This window comes from Lissotriton helveticus, chromosome 5_1, assembly GCF_964261635.1.
Source record: "Lissotriton helveticus chromosome 5_1, aLisHel1.1, whole genome shotgun sequence".
Classification (NCBI taxonomy): domain Eukaryota; kingdom Metazoa; phylum Chordata; class Amphibia; order Caudata; family Salamandridae; genus Lissotriton; species Lissotriton helveticus.
In genome coordinates, this window is record NC_136065.1 from 260,204,369 (window position 1) to 260,228,394 (window position 24,026).

Consider the following 24,026-nt stretch of genomic DNA (forward strand, 5'->3'; position numbering starts at 1 on the left):
AGAAAAGTATGATCACCTCTGTTTACTACAGACACCAGGTGGAGGCACCTGTGGCACTCTGAAGACCGTGTGAATCTATTTGATTCCAGCGAAAGATTGCAGACCCGATATTTCTCACCTCCTTCAGATATTTATTCTACATTGTCAAAATAAGGAGTGAGAGAAGTTTAGAGAGGCTAAACTACGACCAACAGTGTTTAGCTTGTCTCTCAGTTAAAGTAATGGTGCATCTATCTACCATACCATTGCGTGAAGCAAGTTATAAATCCTCTAAATGCCCCTATTCTAAAGATAGTATTTACTTGCACTGTGAATAACTGAAAAACCTTTTCATGTTTCGAGGGGCTGGTGTACAACCTTAAATTACTATACACATAAGTGTCATTGAATTTGTCCAAGATGTAGGCTGTGTTACTTTGTTGTGCAGTCTATTACATATTATGCCAGACCGCCTACTTTAGAATGTCTGCAGACAATATTTAAAGGAGAGACAACTGGTAACTTGTTTGTAAAAGAAAAAGTTAGGTGAATTCCTGTCCCATGGTTCGATTTATGAAAGAACATGCAAGCTCATGGAGAGAATTATTCCAACAACCCTCCTTCATGCATTGTGGCTGTTTTAACGTTTTGATGTGCAGGTTCGTTAGGTAGAACCAACTGCAAACTTTACATTGCACCAGATATACTTATTCTGCCAAAGAAATGCTTCCATTGCAATGCATGTATGGTGATACGTTCGGTAAAACCACCATTGTAAGATGATGATGAAAGACAACCGCATACACTGTTGTACACCCCTGCGTGTGCAAAGAGACCGACTAATTTGTTGGTACCAAATACTCCCTTTGTAGATATGTTGGAATTGCTTCGGCCAGAAGTGATGTTGCCAGTGCCCTTGTCATCAAACTACCCGCAGCGGAGACATGGCTGGAGCTTGCTGAAAGTACTTTCTCCCTACCACCCTGCCTGTGGCATTCTATTCCTTGTGTGCTGCTCTCTTGCCGCTCACCAACTCTTCGTATTCACTGCCTCTGCCAGGACTACCAGGCCCATGCAGAGATTACTCTTTTCCCCACAGCAGGAAGACTAGGCTGTGGTTGTGGCCTCACACCATGCATTACTAGTGCGTATGCGTGCCTGGAGTGGTACGGTTTGAATCTTTATCCCTAAAGCTGTTGCTGCATTAGTGTTCCTGAAGTGTGGGCTTTGTTCACCCCGTCCACCCTTGTCTATCCTTGCATATTTCAGCATTTTATCTAGAAGATTCAAGAGAAAAGCATATACATTGAATACTATTATTATCACCTGGTTATGGTGAAAAAAGAATGTGTACTTGTTTGCGGGTTCATTCATAAACATTTGTTATTGAGACTTGAATGTGCACATGTGGAAAGTTCTGCATTAAGGCTTAAGTGCTCCGAATGTTGCGGATTATGCTGTTATGTGATTTGAGAAAAGTAACTGTATTCTTGATCTGTTATACACCCTACGGAATCCCTGCTGTTGCTTGTTTTGACATTCATATTTTTGTCACTTCTGCACCCGATTTCCTCACCACCCAGAGCCTTTTCCCAGAGCCTTTCCCAGTGGTGGCTTTCAAACACTCAAACGACGTTAGGAGGCATGCTTGCAATTTGTCTAACCACTGACAATAACTCTGGTAGCATTTTAATCCGGCATCCTTATGCCCATAATGCTGACTTGGTTTGGATCTAGCCATATGCAAATCAGTCTCCACCCTGCTCCACTGGGAACAGTCCAGCCCGAACTGCCAGGCCAGGTCCTCCCTGACCCGCAACCCAAGACCTGTTTTGCCTCAGTTGGGGCTCTTCTGTCAGGTGTAGCATGGTTCCAGTGGCATAGTGAGCACATGACCCAGTTGTTGGCATACTGATGAGAAGTACACCTAGACAGTTGTTGGCATGCCCTTCCCACTTACGGGGGTACATCGAACACACAAAATGTGATTGGTTGAATACTTCTAATTTTGTCTAACCACTGGCAATCGCTCAGGTAGTATTTCAACCCAGTATTCTTTTGCCCACCATCCCAACTCAGTTTGGATCCAGCTATGCGCAAATCAGCCTCTTGGAGCAGGTGTGTAAGCCAGCTCCCCCTCGCTGAGTGCTATCCTTCTACCCTTGACCTTGGGTCAGATTTGCTGTCCTCTACGCTTGTTTTTTTTTTCTTTCTATTAATTATTGCCAAAAAGAGACATAACATGATTACAATTGGGAATTAATTCTGCAGTACATTTCAGTGGAACTAAAATCAGGTTTGCCCCGGAGGGTGGGGGGTGATCCCTGCTTTCCCGGCAAGCTAACATAAAACAAGCATTTGCAATGCAATAGGTCTCGCAGTAATCAAGTTTGAGCTTTTGGCATTGCTAACTAAATATTGCAACACTAATTGCAACAAAAGTCAATAAATTGTAGGCCAAAAAAAGTGTATTTATTTTTGTAGCAATGGTGGCATGCTGCACTGTAGATGAATATGTTTAAAAGTAAAGTGTGCCATACTGCGATTGCTGCAATAGTTAATTGTGGATGCGTTAACAATTGATGTGTGCAGTGATGGCTAGTGGTGTGTGTGCCTGTAGAAATTGTGCACTGCTGGCTGGTGGTGTGTGTGATTGGTGAAAGTGTGCACTGACAGCTGGTGGTGTGTGTTTGTGCCTGGTGAAAGCATGCACTAACGGCTGGTGGTGTATGTGTGCTTGGTGAAAGCGTGCACTGACGGCTGGTGGTGTGTGGATGACTGGCGAAAGGGTGCACTGACGTCTGGTGGTGTGTGCCTGGTGGAAGCATGCACTGATGGCTGGTGGTGTTTGTGCCCGGTGAAAGCGTACACTGATGGTGTGGTGGTGTGTGGTTGTGTGTGTGTGTGTGTGTGGTTGTGTGTGTGTTGTTGTGTGGTTGTGTGTGTGGTTATATGTGTGTGGTTGTGTGTGTGGTTGTGTGTGTGGTTGTGTGTCTGTGGTTGTATGGATGGTTGTGTGTGTGTGTGGTTGTGTGTGTGTGGTTGTGTGTGTGTGGTTGTGTGGTTGTGTGTGTGTGGTTGTGTGTGTGTGTGTGGTTGTGCCTGTGTGATTGTGTGTGTTTATGTGTGTGTAGCTGGTGCTGTCATGTTCTCTGTCTCCCAACCGTCTACATGGACCTTCAGTAGATTGTGATTTCTATCATGAAGCCATAGTAACAGCCACTGAAAGCACTATGCCTGCTCACTTCACTCTCACAGAGAACAGAAACACAGCCCTCATAAATGAAGGAGGAGACACACCCAGACAGAAGTGGGTATGAGGCAGTAGGTACCTCAGATATATTTTACCATTCTGGGAAATGTACGGTGAGGGAAGACCAAAGAGAGGGTCAGTGTGGCAGGCAAATATGTATATTTAAAAATATAGGTGCAAATTGTACCATGCTAGGGATTGTAGTGTGACACTAGACTAGTGGTCATAGTAGAGGCAGAGGCAAAATGACGTTTTTTTTATGGGAACGGAGGGGGCAGCCATTTACAATATGGGAAGCAGCAACAAACTAGCACTTTGGAAAAACTAAAGAAAAAATTGTCAGTGTGTGGTACTCGTGTTCTTTTGAAGCAGGACTCCGGGTAACTATTGCTAAAGAGGTTCGATGCCATGCACGAGATAGTGATAGTACACTACTCCTGGTGTGGAACAACATGTGGGCACCAACAATATACATATCTTTATGCATTTAAAAATATAAAGCTATACACAGATATTAATCCATCTAGCCAGACAGAAAGACGGTTGGTTGGACAGACAGGCGGAGGGTTGCAGGGGAATCGGGGAACAGACTTAAAGAAGAACCGACAGACACGCATAGATGGGCGGATGAATAGATGTATGGAAGGACAACGGACTGACAAAGGACTGACAAAGACAAATAAGTAACATAAAACTTATAGACGGAAGGGAGAGATAACTGGATTGAGATATCAATGTACCAAAACATGGACAAAGGACAGCCACTAGACTGATACATGAGAGAAAGGAATGGGTGGATACAGGAACTGTATAGAGAAGTACACAGAGAGGCGTATCTACAGTAAAACATAACTGGGCCCTGCCCAGCCCCTGGCTGCCTGCAGGACTGGGAGGCTGGAGGACTTTTCCTTGCTCTCACAGCTGTTATTATTCACACAGCTCTGATGATGCACCTCACACACGGGACTGACGCAGGTATGATTTACACAGCTCTGATGATGCACCTCAGGCACGGGCTCACAGCTGTTATTATTCACACAGCTCTGATGAAGCACCTCAGGCACGGTGGGCTGTGAGCCTCTCTTGGCTCTAAAATAACCAAATGCCGCTACCACTTTAGCAGGAGGGGGGCGGGCACCGGCAATGTGCCCCGACGCACCCCCTCGTACAATGATGGCCCCCGGAGCCCTCGTGGGCTAAGTAAGCAAACACAACTGCCCCCGTGATGCTGGAGTCCCGCTCGAGGGACTGGAAATGATAATGGCGCCAGGAGCCCCTGGGGGGCTTTGAACCAATATACCCGAAACATTGGAGTCCCCCTTCTGGGGACTCGAAATAACAGTGCCCGTAGAGCTGCTGGAATTAAAGGGGGAGCGGCCCGCTGCCTTCCGGGGCCGCTCCAGGAGTATGCCCGGGCCCCCACAGGGCCTCTAAAGAACACTGGGGGCCCCCGCCTCGAGACGCCCGCACTCACCGGGCCTCTTGGGGACTTCACTCTGTCTCCGTGCTGTTCCGTGGCTCCGTCGGCGGCGTCTCCGCTCCCAGGGCAGCGGGACTCTGGCACCCGGTCCCGCTCCTGGGCCTCCTTCGTGGGCAGCGGGCGGGGTAGCGAGTGAACTAGATTTCAGTTGTTTTGTTCTCCGCTGCCAGGTTGCCAATAGCTACATCTCACCACTAAGCACAAATTGGCAAGGTTTGTGTGGCAGAAAATGCCCCCGGAATCCCGCCGCAGCCGCACCGGAAGTCAGGCAAGGTCGCCTGTGACGGGGGCGGGGCCGCGTCCGGACCGGAAGAGGAGGCAGGCGGAGTAAATGCGTCTCACGGCCCGGGGCTCCTGTGAGCGGTGGAGAGCCCCGGGGCTGCCAGCAGGAGGTTGCGCAAGTGTTGAGGGGCTCCCTTGACCAAGAGGGAGCCCCGGGAAAGGAGCTGGCAAGAGCCGCAGCGTGAACTCTGCGGAGGGGGCACGAGGCACATGCCCGATGCCTGCCCCTGCCGCGTGCTAAGAGCGGAGTCCCCCGAGATTGGCCCGGTAAGTTCAAAAGGGCTGGGGGGGGGTCTCGGTGCACTAGTGTGTGTGTATGTATGCGACGGGGGGGCTCGGTGCACTCGTGTGCGCGTGTGTGTATGTGTGCGGGGGGGCTGTATGTGTGTGCGTGCGTGCATGGGCGCTCGTGTGTTTGTCTCTGTGTATGCGCATGCGTGTGTGGTGTTGGAGCTTCCCAGGAGACAGCAGCTGGCCACAGCGAGCGCGTTCGCGTGCGCGTGGCCCGCTCAAATCGCCTCCTTGGAGAGAAAATGCGCGCGCCCAGGGGCTGTCTCCTGGAAAGCAGACTCGCTAACAATAGGTCTCTGGCGAGACAGCGCTTTGCGCTGTAAACGCCACGAGACCTAACAAAGGGGAGTCAAAGAAAGGCCAAGAGGATACAGAAAAGAGTGTTAAAAAGCAGCGGAAAAGCTTCCCTTTATCTAGGCATTATAGACGCTTATCCAAACTTATGCCCTCAAGGGAGTCCAGATTTTCTTTCCCCGCCTTCTCGCACCCTCCCCATACAATCATATAGAGCCTACACATACACAACAATCGGGAAAACCACTGTTGTACTGTGGATGGTTTGCTATTTTTTACACCGTAGCCTTCAAAAAGCATGCTATTGCCGTAGATACAAACGTAACATGAAGCTGCCCTGCAGTCCCTTAAGATGAGTCTGTTACAAAGATCATTAATGTTGGACAAATACACAGTATTGCTCCAGGATCTCCCCCTACAGATCTAAGATACCCTGTATGACAGCCTGCACGTTTGGGCAGCTATAAAACATGTGCACCATATCGGTAGGAATAACCCAGCATCAGGGACATTTACCATCAGTCCTTTTCCCCCAGCCGAACAGCTTAGCCTGTGTGTAATATAAATTGAATAAAGTTTTAAAATACAGGGTTTTCAAAGCAGCAGTTAGTTATTCTTACTTCCCCCACCTCAATTGATGCCTGGATGTCTACATCCACTCCTCAGTCGTGCCCCCCCTCCCACCCCCCCACCCTATTGCTTCCTGCAAATCAGTATCCTCCAGTCTTGAAAACTTGGCTCTTTCTTCAGGCGTATGAATAAATCTCTCAGTGGCAGAACTCCTCTGAAGCGCCATGAAACCGACTGGTGTACGTGCACTTTACAAGTAACTTCCACCACCTTATCATTAAGTTCTGCGTACAGCTTCCCTATCCTACCACCCCGATACATAATTAAATCCTAAATAGGAAGTTACTCGCCTGAGAAGGCACCTAGTTTGCTCAGGCTATCCCTTATCTGTAGATATTTAAAGACCGATTTTCTAGGTAATCCGAAGTCTTGCTGTAATTCTGAAAATGAACACAATAGGCCTTGGCTGTATAAGTCCCCCAGATGGATTATCCCACCTCTTTCCCATTACTTACATATCTCATCATGTAAGACTGACGGGAACAGTGGGGAGTACCATAGCGGAGTGTAGTTATCATGCCTCTTGATTCCCATTACTTTTTTAACCCGGCTCCACATCTTTTAGGCTGCCCCAGAGTTTTAAATCCGACTCTTTTGTAGAAGCTGGGTTCGATATGTCTTAGAAAGCATCCCCTAGCTATGCTACCCCTCGCTAACTCATATGTACCTAGGGAGGGTCCACTATCTGAGAACCTGAAGTCTGACTCTCCCCTAGCTGAAAAGAGATCTCCCAATGGTTGAAGCAGTGTTTCCCAGTAATGGGCACTGCCCACCCCTTCGCGATCTCAAGAGACGCATATATGTGAAGGCCCGCCGCCTCCTTGCCTATTGCCAGATAAAGTTGGAGTTCATAGCATCCAAATTTTTAAACCATTGCGTCTCAAGTCCCAAAGGTATCTTTCTAAACTAATTGAACCCTTTTTGTTAAAAATGTAATCTTGAGTACATTGTAGGGGCCAGCCAAAGTAAGGTGTACACCATTGATCCACCTCCGTTCTTGACTAGCTTTACCTAAAATTGGGTCAAGATTTTAACTATTAGCTAGAGCCTACTTCTGATGAAATTCCTAATCCCTAGGTAAGTGCCACTACCCAACCTGCGATTTTCTATCAGAGCAACATTACTGGTACAAAGCACCTGAGTTTTCATTTAAATAATACTATGAGGCTAAGTCAAACCCTTCTGCCATTCTTTCTACTTCTTCCAGAGCCGCCTGAGTATTAGGTGTGAGCACTTCTACTTCATCCGCATATGCTAAAACCTTGGTATTGGAACCATTGACTGTCATTGGTGTAATCAATACATACTTTATTTCGGCATTCATACCGTAAACATGTCCACATTCTCGGTGTACATGCAATGAAAAATCCATTTGTTAAGATACAGTAACTTATTTCATTGTGAAAATTCCACAGTTAAAAGCTTAAATGAATAGTTAAAAAGCAGGCCAGCTAGAGGGGATTAGGGTCTGTTTTAAAATAAATGGTACATTTGTGCAAATATAGTATATTCATGTTGCAGCGCTTTTCATTTAAAACATCACTAGATTAATTGTTTTGCTTTCTCGGCTGTGGCCTTCATGTCAACTTAAAACGGGCGGTATAAAACACACCTATCTCAGACTCATTAGGAAACTTGGTTTAGCACTAAAATGCCTAGGTTTGTGATAGATAGTGGTTAAAAAAAGAACAAATATATATATAAATAGGTTATTTTTCCCCCTACCCTTTGGGCCCTTTTCCTGATGCCCCACATATGGCAGAGGAATTTAACCGCACAGGCAAACAGCGGTCTTGCATCAGATCTTAGGGTTTGCATGGCCTCTGAATGATTGTGTGTTCCTAATTGTTTGCTAATGGTTCTTAGCCATTTTGCTCTAGGAAGTGAGTATGCCGGGCAGGCAAACATGACATGAGCCAATGATTCCATGGGTGCTTCACAGCCTGGGTAATTACGTGGTATCAGTGTATTGCTATGCCATCTACCTGAGAAATCATTCAAGGTGAGAGTGCCAAATCTAAACTGAATGTACAGTTTCCTATCCACTACAAGATGGCCGCCTGGTAAGCGCTCCAGTCCGGAGCTCCTAGTGCCTGGGATCCCTTTATGGAATTATCCCGGACAACACCCATCTTCGCTGAATAAAAACAAGTAACTGGATTTACAGCAAGTAACAGGTTTTACCTCAAGTAACTGGATTGCAAAACACTCATCGGAAACAGCAGCGGAGCCCTGGACGGTGGGGCGAGCTTGGGGAGAGGGCTGCTGCTCGGCACTGGACATCGGAGGAGTTAGAGTCCGGGATCCCTTGGAGGCGTCGTTCGGCTCCCGTGACTGCACCGGACCGGTGAGGACTCCACTGGGGTCTCGCACCGCTGGCTACGTCTGGAGATCGCCGTGAGTGCTGTGCTGCCCACAGGAGGGCTACTGGCGAGCTGTGACCCGGCCCATCTCCGCCGGAGCTGAGGAGGCTGTGGTGGCTTCGCTGGGGTCCCGCACCGCTTGCCACGTCTGAAGATCGCCGTGAGTGCTGTGCTGCTCACGGGAGGGATGCTGGCGTTCTGTGGCTCCACCCGTCATCGCTGGAGCTGGGGAGAGCGCCCGTGACTGCACCGGACCTGAGGGCGCACCGTGGACCCGGCAGCCCCGAGGAGAGTGTCACCACCACGCCCCCACCCCTGCAGGCATCGAGAGGGTCGGCTCCGGGGGGCATGACCGGAGCTCTCCCCCGAGGGTCTCCCTCTACCATCGCGGTGGCAGGCTCGAGCGGGCTGCACGGGAAGCGATCGACTTCGCATATGGAGGCGGGAGAGGCTGCACTGCAAGCAACAATGGCCGTCACACGGGCACCAGCAAGGATGTTTGGCCTCAGCGTGGCTCACGGCCGCCCTGCTGCCACAGTCGGCATTGCTGCATTGAGGAGGAGCCCTCTGCTGCCTGCTGCCGCGAGAAGTATCAGAAGTCTCAGCCCCTGACAAATGACTCGGCGCTGCTGCCTGCTGCCGAGAGAAGCCTCCGACCCCGTCGGCGCGATACTGCGGACCCCCTGCTGCCACTGATACCCTGGGAGCAGTCGTGCAAAGGTGGGTGCTTCACTGGCAAGAAATGAATGAAAATCGCACTTGATCACTCCGGCTAGACTTCTAGAAGCCTGCAAAACGTTGATGTTAACATCAGCACAACTACTGAGCAGAAATCACATACAGGCACAAAGACTTTGCAACAGTACTTAAACCTAGCCACGCACGCACATCAAAGTACCAGCAATCTTTAAACACTGCAGCTGTACCCTTTTGGCTAGACCTTGATATATTCATCACCTTGCTGGCAACATCAACGTGCTTGCTCAACAGAATCTACAAAAAGGTATTTAACTACCCCACTCGACTATTCACACTTTTTAGAAAAAACCTCCTTTGTACAAAATGGCGGGGTCCATAAAACTGTAGCAATAAATTCCCCCAACCTGTACCGCCTGTACCGCCGATACTCACGAGGCTCCTCAGTTTAACTCCCACACACAAGACCACCAAAATAGAGATAAGACTCCCTCCCAGCAAGCCAGAGCTGGGCTTGCTCAAATAGAAACTGAAATAGCCCCTCCCTGGTCTTAAAGCAACAACAACTGACAGAGGACTATCGGCTATATCTCCCCTATTTGGCGGCCATTTTAGACTGATATTTCTCTTTCTTCGGCGGCCATCATGGACTAGTCACTCTCACTTCTTGACCAGACCCTAAGAACTGACTTTTCGTTTTATCAACTACCGCACACCTACATAGCTCTGTATCTAAACACTGTAATTAAGTATCTGCCTTTTATTGCAGTACTGTATTTTTATTTTTATTTTTCTATTTTTATTATACACATTTGTTGTACTTCTATTTGTGTTCTGTACACTGTTGTACCCTGTACCCATGTCACTTTATCTTCACCTGTAATTCACCGATTACTACCTCATATATGTGTGATTAAGTATCTGCCTCTTATCGCAGTATTGTACTCCTACCTGTACTTTGTAGAATTTTTGTACCCTGCACCTATGTCACTTTTTCTTCACAGGTAATGCACCGATCGCTACCTCATATTTCTTTTGGATGCTTACTAGTGTCACTTATGACTCAAGCAGCCTCTGTTTGCACCTATACTCTGTTCCAGCATAGCATCCGTATTATACTAGTATTTGTATTTGTATTGTATGTATATCTTCGTGTGATTAAGTGTCCGCCCTATATTGCAGTTTTATACCTCTACTCGTATTCTATACACTCTGTGTAAACTGCACCCATTTCTCTTTTCCCTCACCGATACTGCACCAATCGCTACCTCATACTGTATATCTTCGTGTGATTAAGTGTCCGCCCTATATTGCAGTTTTATACCTCTACTCGTATTCTATACACTCTGTGTAAACTGCACCCATTTCACTTTTCCCTCACCGGTACTGCACCAATCGCTACCTCATACTGTACCGGTTGCTCACCAGCGTCATACTTGTCTACTGTATCCTTCTGTCTGCACTTATACTGGTTCCAGTATATCTTTAGTATTTTACTCCTAGTTGGTATATTGTATAGTCTGTAAGCTGGTTCCAGTATATCCTTAGTACCTTACTCCTATTTGGTATATTGTATAGTTTGTAAGCTACACCTATTTCACTGTTATCCCTATTTTGCACTGATTGTTACCTCATATACTTTGCTCATTCTTGTAAACCGCACACACTCACTTTGTATTATTAGTATCGTTCTCCCTCCCATACCCACTTCTACAGCCATCCCAACATGGATCTCATCGGCAAGTACGCATATAGAATAAATTATCCACCCACACTCACCAAAAAAGCCGCTAAACGCTTTAAACACAACTTCCTGAGGTCCCACCCCGAAACTCCCTTTGCCGACACCTACTTCTCACCGGTTAATGGATCCCTGAACATTGATATCATCTTCCACACCTCTCGTAGAGCTCAATGGAGAGAAGCGTTCCTCACCCTACTCTCCGTCTCCACCACCAGGAAAACGGCTCATGGCCTAACTCTCTCCGCCACACCATCCCAACTCTTCCCTGGCAGAATCACCATTACTATCTACAATAACGGGATTGTCCTAATTCAATCCACAGACAAGAACCTGGAACTTCTAGACAACCTGCTCCCCAAGTTCAAAGAGCACCTTTCCAAGCCCAGGACACCCACCCATATCTCCTCCAGCACTATCACTCCTGACATCACAGCCCCCTCCCACAACACTTCTAACCTAGCTCAGCATCAGAACGACACGCACCCCACCTCTACCCCCAGCACCCCAGTCAATAACCCACTTGCTGTTACCACCCCGCATTCCTCAATCACATTCGCAAATCTCTCCCCCTCACACACTAGCCGCCCACCTAACACCAACACCTGGACCCCCACACATACCACTCCCACTCCTCTCTCCCCTGACACCACATCTCCCACCCACAATCCCGCTAACCTAGATCAGCATCAGAATGACACGCACAACGACAACTCCCACCCTTCGTCCCCCCCCACTCTCAGTCCCCACTACCACCCGCTAATTAAACACACAGAGCACGCCACATCTATTATTATAACTCCCCCTCCCCACGACAGGTCCATCTCCAACACCATTCCCCCTCCCACGCTCAGCCCTCACTACCCCTTAGGCTCCCCCATCACCAAAAACATACACACCACCTCCACCCCGCTCTCTCCACCTGCCAACAATACCCTCCTCTACGCCACCAACCTCTTCCGTACTTCGTCCACTCCCATCGCCCCCATTCCCTCTCCCCTCCCTAACACCAACTCATACGCCGGCACCACGGAGCCCTGCGTGTACACCAACCCACACCCCCACCGCACGCTAATTCACAGATCAGCCACCCACCCACGCCTACCTCCCCCAGCACTAACACCTATCCCACGCTGGACAAGATTATGTCCTTCCTTCTCCAGCTCAAAGAAGACATTCACACCATCCAAGAAGACATTCACACCATCAAAGGGCTACTGACCACACCCCCCAGACACACCCCACTCACCACCCCCCCCCCCCCCTCAACAGGCTTTCCACCCGTCCTGATGACGCTCGCAAGCTACACCCCTCACACAGGACCGCGATCCATGCCCACAATCGCAACAACCGCACCCGCCGCCCACACTGGACCGCGATCCCTGCTCATAATCGCAACAACCGCCCACGTCGCTCATGCAACCCTCTTTCGGATCTCGACACTCTCACCCTCCTCCGCTCCTACGACCCAGCTCCCCTAATCCGCACAACCGCCACGCACCTCCCCATCCCCACGATACACTCAAATGACAGTAGACCCTCCACACTAAACAACAGAATATCCGTCCCGAATAACCTTAGAAAAGTCCCCCTCTCTATAGTACCCACTTCCTCCCCTAACAAACCCCGTCTCAAATGCACTCTCCTCAACTGCAGATCAGCTTCCAAGCACTCCTCTGCCATTGCCGATCTCATTCTATCATTGGACCTTGACCTAATCATCTTGACTGAAACCTGGCTAACCGATTCTTCTACACCTATAATGGACATACTGGTTCCCCCCAACTATCACATCATCAGGCTTGACAGGTCTGGCAAGATAGGCGATGGAATTGCATGCATATACAGGAACAACCTTTCGGTCCTGAAAGTCTCTGCACCTTCCCTAGCCTCCCTAACTTCCTGCGAATACATCTGTCTCGATATTATCAGTGAGGGTAAACCGATATGCTCTCTACATGGCATTTACCACCCACCCAGAGACAACCTCACCTTCACCCAACAAATCATGGACATGATTTCCACTAACGCCGGAAGACAGCTCACCCAAATATACCTTGGTGACTTCAACCTCCATTGGAATGATCACAATGATGCGGTGGTAAATAGTCTTAAAAATTTCCTCAATGCCATGGACCTCACACAATATGCAACAGTCCGACCCATGAGAAAGGTTCTATCCTCGACCTTATCATCGCCAAAGAGGACGCTATTCAACTTGAGTCTATCCAACCTTGTGACTGGTCAGACCATCATATCGTCACATTCTTCATCAATGAAAAAGTCAAACTCAACATGACTCAATCCTCCAGACCTAAAATATGGAAAAGAGACTTAAAAAAACTCAACCCATACTCCCTACCCCCGAACAGCCGCGACCTCCTGCTCCCTCCCACGGGCGCAACAGATGTCCAATCCTTGACTGACCACTATCTCAACACCATGACCTCAATAATTAATGAGGCTGCTCCCATGCAGCTAAAAAGAGCTCCAGCTAAAACCTCCAATCCATGGTACGACGGGAGTCTCAATGAAGATAGACGAGCCATGCGAATGGCAGAGCGCACCTGGAGATCAGCTCCCTCTGCACTGCACCTGAAAACCCTGAAGAAAAAGAGAAACGCCTACTTCAGGAAAATAAAGCGCTCAAAAGCAAACTTCTTCAGCCTACAGCTCGATCAAGCAAAAAACCGTCCAAGAAAACTGTTCGAGCTAATCAGAACACAAGCCAAGGAACAACCTCAACCGCTCAGTACTGTGGGCAAAGCACCCTCCTGTGAAGACTTTGCCGCTTTCTTTACCCAAAAAACTGATAACATTAAGAGTGATCTCCGCATTGACGCAAGCCTCTACACCACACCCAACTGCATAACACCCACCGAGCTAAAAAACAATGCCACATGGTCATCCTTTGACACCTACTCCGAAGAAGAAATAGGCAAGCTGCTCAGCACCTTGAAACCCTCTAATCACCTCACGGATCCCCTCCCTGCCAACGCTGTCAAAGATTTCACTCCATGGCTCCTTCCACTGTGGACTAAAATTATCAACAGCTCGCTCCAACAAGGAACAATCCCTGATTCCCTCAAAGTCGGACAAGTCACCCCCTTACTAAAGAAACCTACGGCCGACCCATCCGACCTAAACAACTACCGGCCCATTACCAATATTCCCACTCTCGCCAAACTACTGGAAAAATGCGCACAACTACAGCTAACTAAACACATTGATCAGTTTGATCTCCTCAATGCTCATCAATCAGGCTTCCGAGCAGGACACAGTACTGAAACTGCTATGACCCACATAATTGACGACGCCCTACAAATGCTGGATCAAAACACCTGCCTCCTCATCCTTCTTGATCTCTCCTCAGCATTTGACACTGTCAAACATGAGAACTTACTCGAACTTCTGAACACAAGAATGGGTCTATCTGGGACGGTTCTCAAGTGGTTCACTTCCTTCCTACACAACAGGTCTCAGAAATTCAAGAGTAACAACCTGATGTCCTCGCCAATACCTGTTTCGTTAGGTGTCCCCCAAGGATCCTCCCTATCACCAACTTTGTTCAACCTAGTTATGGAACCTCTCACCACCTTGCTACAAGCATCCAATGTTCTTTTTCACATGTACGCAGAAGACACCCAATTATATCTCAAACTGCAATCCCCCAATGACATTCTACTCCTGAACTCAACGATCAGAAGCACCCAATCCTGGCTTGCCAACAATCATCTCAAACTCAACGCTCTGAAAACCGAGTTCCTTCTGATCTCACCCCCGCGAAGATCTCTATCACTCAAACATGGCTTAAACAGCTAACTGCACTCAATGTCCTACCCACCATCGTGGACTCAGCAAAATCTCTAGGCATAACTCTCGACTCCAATCTCAACATGCAGCATCATATCAGCAAGGCTACTAAGGGAGCGAACTTCCAAATCAACACCCTGAGGAAACTCAAACCCTTCTTACCAGCCAAAGACTTCCAAACTGCAGTACAAGCACTAGTAATTCCGAGAATTGAATACGGCAGCATCGCCCTCTGCGGTCTCCCGTTAACCACCACTGCACCCCTAAGAGCCTCTCTAAACGCTGCAGCGAGACTCATCACTGGGTCAAAAAAACACTCTCATATCTCCCCTGACTTGAAATCCTTGAACTGGCTGCCTTTTGAAGCCAGAATACATCTGAAAATCGCATGCTTGACACACAAGGCTGTACACCTGAGCTCTCCCGGATACCTCACCCAGAAACTGTCAATCTCTGGCGGCTCTAGATACACCAGAGGCACAAACAATCTCCTGTTAAAACCTCGAAGATTCCGGAAGGAAAAGACGTACAAACGCTCCTTCTCAGGAATGGCACCCAGGATCTGGAACTCACTCCCTCCTGAAATCAGGCTCATCCCCTCCGTCACACTTTTTAAGAAAGAAGTGAAAGCTATTCTCATGGCCAAATACACTTGATCTATTAACTTGAATCTGCAAAGTCTCTGCACCGATCTGTATTCTTCTCCCCGACCTATACGACTGTCTTTTTCCTGTATTATTCTGCTCGATCCCTACGATTGTGTTTTTCATGTATTTTTCATGTATTTTTCTGAGCGATCACTACGACATGTGCTTTAACTGTATTATTGAATCGCTTACCTGACCATATACATGCAGTATTGATTTTCCTGTGCTGTTATGTTCCCTCACGCACCTACCCATCCCACTTACTACCTATGTCCATATACTTAAGGACCTGTTAATCATTCTTTTGTTGGTATTCCCTACTTTGTAAAGCGCTCTGATATCTGCAAAGATCTTGTTCGCGCTATATAAAACTTTCAAAATAAAATAAAAAAATAAATTGGTATTTGTATTATATCAAGATATTGCTCCAAGTCACTATCCTGTTTTTGGGTCATGAATTCTAATGTTAGCTTTCCCCAATAAGTTCTGCAGTGTTCTACTTGGGCTACCCAATCCCAGTAATAGCTTGTCACTAGACTATTTTGGCGAAACATAGAAAGGTCGCTATTTTCCCAAACTCCCTGTAGCCCTATATCTGATAAAAGCCTACTTACATTGCATATCCAGCAAATCTTGTTAACTTTGTCCGGGCAGATTACTTCCGCCAGGGCATTGGCATACAGAGACTGTTCCATAGTGGACCTAATTCTAATCTAGAATAATAGTGATTGGAGTTTCGCTATGTCAGCGATAGATCGCCTCCCCATATCCAGCCTTATTTGGTGAAGTGGAGTACTCTTGGGCAATATCGCAAGACTCCTTAAAAATGTGTGCTCCGATCTGGTGAGTTCCTCTCTTCTGTTAAACTTCCACAATTTAGACCAGTACAAAGCAGAACGAACTGCATTTAAGTCTTAAACTTGCAGGGCTGCAGCAACAGGTTAGCTAGAATTGGTATGATGTTCTTTCCCCAGGGCCCCTACTGTCTGTTTATGCTTCATAGGCATCTTGGTTGCATAGGGTTTCCATGACATTTTCACAGATAATTCCACCCCTAGGTAATCAAAGATACTGACTCTCAAGCAATGCCCCTTCCAAGGTTGGTCTTCCCCTGTAAAACCTATGGGGATTTTAAGTACTCATTTTTTTTAATGTATTTATCTCTAAGCCCCACATGTCGCAAAAGTCTTGGAATTCATTTAAAAGGAGCTGTAGCCACCCCCCCTGAGTTTTTGATACCAGCATGGTGTCCTTTGCAAACAGCAGGGTCACTACGTTAACCCCTCCTAGAGTTCCTGAGATAAGAATTGGACTATGTTATTCGTGTATAGGGAAAATGTGTGGGCACCAGTACACACCCTTGGCATACTCCCCATCTAATAGAAATAGGATCTGAAAGCTGCTCCTGAGATCCCCACCTCATTCGAGCAAAGTTGGCTTCATGGAGACGTATGACAAGGTTGAGAAGTTTGCTTGGGGTCCCTATATTTTTAGGGCTTGCCACAAATTGTTTCTGGGGACGAGATCAAAGGCTGTCTTTAGGTAGATGAAAGCTATGTACAGACTACCCCGGCCGATGACCTCTGTTTTCCAAAATAATAGGAGAAGGCAAAACACCTGGTTTATTGTTCCTGTCTTTTCTCTAAAGCCCGCTTGATAGTGTGCTAAAAATGCCATTTTCATCGGCCCAGGCCTAGATCTTTTGCATGGAGTCTATTAAGCAGATGGCCCTATAATATCACAGTTTGTCTCTGTCACCTTTCTTGAATAGAGGGATCACCTCTGCCCCCTCCTGGACCCTGGAACTAGGGCACCTCCTGCTATTGCATTAGACAGTAATAGTATATAACGGGACCAACTAGTGCTGTCATGTAGGAAAAGGTCCCCAGATATACAGTTGGGACCTGAGGCTTTAGCCTGGGCAATTGAGCCAATAGAGGCCTCAATATCACTCGGGGTGAATAGGTCCTCTGTGCCGGGACACCCCCGTTGCGGGTAGCCGTGCGCTTAATAAGTTTAATAAATAAATAATAAAATAAATAAAATGATCTGGAGGGACCTTAAAGGATCTGCCACAGGGACATTGGTGTAATCACTTAGTTATCTAACAGCTAATTTAAGAAGGGATCAAAATGGAGAGTAAACAAGATAAGAGAGCAGAGGCAGCCCTGTCTTCTACTACACATAATCTGAATCCTAGCTGATTCCATGCAGTTAAATCGCTGTTGGGCATTGGGGCCGTGATACATTGCTTTAAGAGCCTTCTATAGACTTAGTCCAAACCTCTTGGACCAAGTATCTCCCAGAGATAACCCCAAGAGAGTCAGTCGAAAGCCTTCTTGGCGTCAAGGAGGATCTTGGACAAAGGTCGCCTGTAGTTTCAGCTGCATCAAATAGCTTAATAACTCTTCTTATATGACCCTTTTTCATCTCTTCTCTATATATTTGAGTTTAGGAGCAGTTTTCCTATCAAATGTCCATTTACCAGGAAGTCACCCTGTCCCCTATCCCTTCAAGGTTTAAAACTAAAAGGATGTGAGAGGAAAAAACTCTTGGACGCTTTTTAATAGTAGCCTTACCGATCAGCCCAGACGATACCAGAAATACATACTTTTGATGAGGATATGAACAATGGGTATAACCCGGATCAGGAGCTTTCAGGCTATCCCAAATGTCAACCAAACTGTGGCTTTTTAAAAACTGAGATAATGCCATATAAACCTGTCGTTTCCTACCTATATATTTTATAACCTGCTACCAATACTTCTAACTTCCAAATGAATGTTGGAGTCCCCACCCACAACCAGAGGTGTAGCCCATGTAGCCAACTCCACCTGTAGCTCTTCCCTGACCGCAACTTCATCCAGATTTGATCCATAGTTATAGCAAATGGTAAGCTTGCTTCCCGGAGCCTGACGCTCCACATTCAACCAATGTCCTTGTTGATCCACAAGTTTCTGTCCTGGAGAATCAAAACCCCTTTTTGCAAATATTGCACCCCCTCTAGTGTGAACACTTTGTGATGTGCACTCTATCAGAGATTAACCCTTGATTTGAAGAAGGTCCCTCTTATCCCAAGATACAGGAGTCTACTGCTCACATTTAATATCCGGGCCCAACATTCTAAGTACTTTGGCAACTTTTGCCTTTTATCCCTATCATTTAGTCCACAGATGTTGACTGAGCATATAGACATTTCGTTAGTATCATCATGTAACATCCTTGCTTAAACATCTGACACCTATAACAATATAACTAGGAACAAGTTCCAAGGCTTAGCGATAAACTGTTCCTCCTTATCATGCTCATTTTCTAGAGTGTAAAGTGTTTCTGTGCTTGCTTACTGTAAATTTGAGTCCCTTTTTGCTGTCCTCTGCGTCTATTATTTTCAAGTGTGTAAAGCGTTTCTGTGCCTATTTATTGTAATTTTGTGGAGGATTTTGTGCTCCATTCCCTCTTTGTTCAGCAAGCCTCTCTGCACGCTATTTGGAGATCGACAATTCTGCTTCCTGCCTCCCAGCACCCCTCCCAGGACTTTCTTAATGGAGGCTGCTGCGCAGCTGCGCTGCTGGCCCACTAAAGGCAAGCCTGTTTGCACCCATCTGCACCTGAACCACGCTCAGCACCAGGAACCATGTATCTTCCATCACCTGTAGCTACACCTGCGAAGAGCTTTTATCCTTGGACTCCATACCCCGCAAAATGCTGCTGAACCGCTCCACACTTAACCGTGGGACTTTTCACATGCTGCCCCTGCCTCGGGAACACCGAAGTGCCAACGCACTCAATTGCCACCATCACGCCAACCACCACTGCGCCTCAACTACTTTACTGCCTCCTGCTCAAACCTCTATCGCTGTGAAAACACACCACAGAGATCTGGGACACCATCAACTCTCTCACCCCTGACATAGTCTTTCTCAGGACCTGGCTCAGCCCCACCCAACATTGCCAAGTCCACGCCTAATGGCTACAAGGTAGCACACTGGGATCGCATCAACAAACACGGAGTTTGGATAGTCATCATCCACAAAGAATCCATCCACTGCACCACCGCTATGGAGACCAACCCAATCATGGAACACCTCAACTTCCAACTCAGAACAGATGACAAAACCACCCTCAGAGGCACCCTCGCCTCCAGACCTCCAGTACAATGCCCCGGCTTCTGCGACACCATCCCCAAATTCATCGCTCCCCAACCCATCAACACCGAACACTACATCTTCCTTGAAGACCTCAACTTTCACCTCGACGACGCCAGCACAGCCAACCTCGTTGAAAGCATGAACATCGGCCTCACGCATCTAGTCACCGACCCAATACACGCTTTGACACACGCTGGACCCTATCTTCACAGCCAACAACAGAGTCACCTGCAGCCAAGCCACTGAACTCACCTGGGCAAATCACTCAATAATCCACTTCACCATCACTGTAGCCCCCAGTGCCGACAACAGACCTCTTAGCACCTATAAATTGCATATGGAACAAAGTATCTGAAAGCCCATAGACCGACACCTCTGCCAACCTCAAACAGGCCGTCAAGCACTTCACCTCCTGGATCTCGGACTACGCCAACGGAGTTGACCCCATCAAACCCTCCGAACATAAGAGATGCACCAAACATGCCAGCTGGTACACCCTGGAACTAAGAGCCATGGAACACGAATGCAAGCAACTGGAAAGGAAAATTTGCACCAGCAAGGAGCCAACTGACCGGACCACCTTCAAAACATCGCTCAACGAGTAGCACCGACTCCTGAAAGAGATGTTTATGTTTCTTAGCCATCTGCATTGAAGCCAGCTCCAACTACAGCAAAGAACTCATTCGCAACGTCCAGGAGTTTGCCAACCCTCTCAGTGATTGAAAACCTCACTACCCCCTCCCAAGAACTCTGTGACACCCTGATGAACTTCTTCCACATAGAGATCTCCACCATCTACAAAACTTTGTATGCCAACTTGCCACCGCTGATATCCTCAGCTTCCACGATTCCACTTTCACAACTTACGACCACCGGATCATCACCTGGGACCAGCTCACAACACAAACCACCACTGACATCATGCACTTCGTCTGCTCAGGAGCACGCACAGACCTGTCCCCACCACATGTTCAACCTGAGCAGCATGGCCATCAGCAACAAGCTCACAGCTATCTGCAAAACATCCATAATCTCATCCACCTTCCCAGGCGAGTGGAAACGCATCGAAGTCAAACTCCTCAAGAAACCGTCCGATGACCCAAACAAGCTCAAAAACTACCGCCCCGTCTCCCAGCTCCCTACTCCCCTTTGCCCGCCAAAGTCCTCGAAGAAGCCATCAATCGCCAACTCGCGGAATACCTCGAACAACGATCTTTTGGACACTTCCCTAATCCAGATTCCTCACAAACCACAGTACCTACACCACCCTGATCGCAGCCATGGAGGACATCAGAACCATTGTTCCCTGTAGCACACACACACCTATACGCGGGCACGCACACTGCCTTCCCCCAGCGCATGCACACACACTCCCAAAGTGCATACTTCACTGCTCCATGCAAGACAGACCATTCATGAGAAGCGTGAAAGAATGGTCACTTTCTTGGAGCTGAAGTGCAGTGGCAGCAAGTTTATAAAGTTGGGTGGAGGAGCAGAATGCGTGTGAAAGGCAAAGTCTCTTGTGTGTACGTGTTTTGCCACAGATGACAAAACTCAAAGCAGTCAGCTGATTCACATGCTGCTTGCTCGATTAGTGTTGGTGGGGTCCTGCGGGAATTCAGCTGCACCAGGATTAAGGAACGAATGTATTGTTGGCAGTGACACTGAGAAACGTAATATATGGTATATGATGTACAGCGCTGTATAAAACTGCCCAAAGTCTGCACTATGTTAATTTGCGTTAAAAAAATTATGATTTTAGCCGTCACCCAAATTAATTAAAAATCCTTTAAGTAATGACTAAGCATTAACCTTTGATGGCAGAAACCGACACCAATACAGTGACTGAATTGTACAGCATGATACTAGAAAATCCCTGCTCGACCCATTTGTGTGATCCTAGGCAAATACATTATTTCACTGAGCATACTTTTTGTTCGTTATCACATACGAGAGTACCACAACAGACGGATATTAAAAATATGACAGCACCTTCAAATACTTGAATTCAGGATGCATGCTGTACAAAAAACTTTTCTTGTGTTTGATTTATTAGCTTATAAAGTTGCTCAATTTAAAATAAGAATGTAAGTCATGTACCCTGTATGCATGACAACTAACGTGCCTCTTTATTAACTTATAGCATTGTCATCCGGGCCGGGGCAGGAAAGTTTCTCAGTTCATGTTTAAAAATTCCCACTTTTAATAAATACTTTTCCAATAGACTGATGTGCTAAGGTGAAACGGTTCAGTGTGTTAAAAGTATACTTTCTTGAAGATAACTTATATTCTAACGTGATGTATGTTTGAAAATATTTGCCATCTAAATCTTACAGAGCTCTGCTCGTAAACGGGAAGTTAGAGCCACAGCGCGCACTTGGCTCAGCTCTCCCATGTTAATTTGTTGGCCTGCCCACTTCTACTCACTCCTCACTTTACTGTGGGCTGCAGACAGTAGTTAATTTGGGCTTCCATGACAGTTTGTCATCTCATCGGTCTATTTTATGATGTCTCAAGTGTGCTGCAGCAAAATGAGAAATCATACTGGTCACCCTGGCTTTAAATGAGATTACAAAAATAGTCTGTAAAGGAGGCACGGCAAATAGAAGTGTAATTGTTCCCGGGGTTTGTTTAAGGTGTAGTGCAATCACCCCCAAACCTGAAAGAACTGCATTTTCATTTACTTTCACTCTATCGCTGTCACACGCATTTGAATAGAATCACAGTTATATTGCATACATTGATCTGTGCGCTGTTTAGAGGGGCTAACGGTTTTATTCTGAACAACGTTCGGACCCACTATTAGTCACTGTACTGATCTCATACCTCCATTAGACTTCACTCCAGAGCTCTCCATCGTGACCCGTTATAAACTCCCCACCTTCAAACTTCAGCTTGCATGGGTGCAGCAATCTGAGCACATAAAACGGAGCGTATAAAAGGCTGGCTTGCTGTCTCACAATTGACATACAATGACTAGGCCAGTTTGTATTAATGCAGTTTTCTTACATCGTCTACTTTCCATTAGGCAGCAATACGTGTGTGTATGTAACAAATGCAACAATAAATCATGTTTATGTGATACGGCAGAATGAGTTAAGAGTGACATATTTAACACTGTATTTTTGTAGTTGGGTGCTAGCATCCCAATTTCCTTCTATTCACATTTACCTGCCAACCCAGTAGAAGCCTCGAAAAATCATAACAATTTTACTAGACCTACAGATTTAGTGACTTAAATCTACTCAACCTATTTGTAATTCTCTTGACCCTTAAACTAGTTTCAAATTATGTGATCGTGGGCAAACATTTTAATTAATTGAGCCACCATTTTCTTCAGTATCCAATATGAGAGCTCCTTCAATGTCTGCTGTACAAAAACCTCTTTTCTTTGATTTAATGGACTAAACTTTTTTTTACCTATATAATACAAATCTAGTCACATATAGGATACACACAACCTTCGACTTGCCTCTTAGTTCATTAACAGCATTGTCATCAGGGTGGTGGTAGGAATGTTTCTCAAATCATGTTTAAAAACTATCACTTTTAATAAATACATAGAATTAAGTGGTAGCACACTGTCATTTGAAATCCGCACATTTTACATTGAAATTGCTACAAACTTTCCCACTGACCTGCGGGTTTACTGATAAAACTATAGGGTGTCCAAACAATCATGTTTGGAAATTGAGTTTCTGCAAATATGTGTCATTTCCACATCCCCAAGTAAAGTGTTCTGGTTTGTCTTGCTCCTATTTAACTCAAAGTGTGTTTTGTAATTCCGGAAGTATTTTGAAATATTTGTAATATAACATTTATGTAAATAGCCTGTAAATTAATGTGTTAAAGAAAAATAACTGACATCTTCAGACAGCTCTCTTGACAAAAAAACTATAAACCTAGTACCAGAAACATATACCTCATTTTCCAAGCAGCAGTTAGTTAAAAGACAAACTGACATTAGACCTCTATCCTTGAACAGATACCAAATGTGGCAAGATAAAAACAAGATTTAATGGCATCTTTATTACTCATTCAGGTTTTGAATATAGAGAACATCTGTTCCTTTCCAGCCTAAGTTTACTCCCCCATATGAGACTAGTTTATGCTAAAATAGTTCGACCTGATAACATTTTACTCGTAATTGCTAGCAAATAGCAATGCCACTGAGGAGGGTAGTTTAGTGGGTCTTTTCAGGAGTATGGGAACACTGATACTGTTGGTAGACATATTTAATAAGAAAGTAGATAATGTGGAGTTCAAGATCAACAGACCTAGCACCTGTGGAGGTCCTCGATTACATGGAGGAGAGCCTGGGAAGATGAGGCTCAGGTTTGGAAGGAGGCAGAGACTTGTGGGGAGCAAGGCCAGAATAATTAAGTAAAGTGGAAGAAAAACAAAACCGA

General features: G+C 46.4%; 1 protein-coding gene across 2 annotated transcripts in view; it reads left to right on the forward strand.

The window, feature by feature from the left end:
* The window catches only part of ANAPC2 (anaphase promoting complex subunit 2), a 205,451-nt gene that overhangs the window by 21,335 nt on the left and 160,090 nt on the right, over positions 1-24,026 (forward strand). The window lies entirely within an intron of this gene.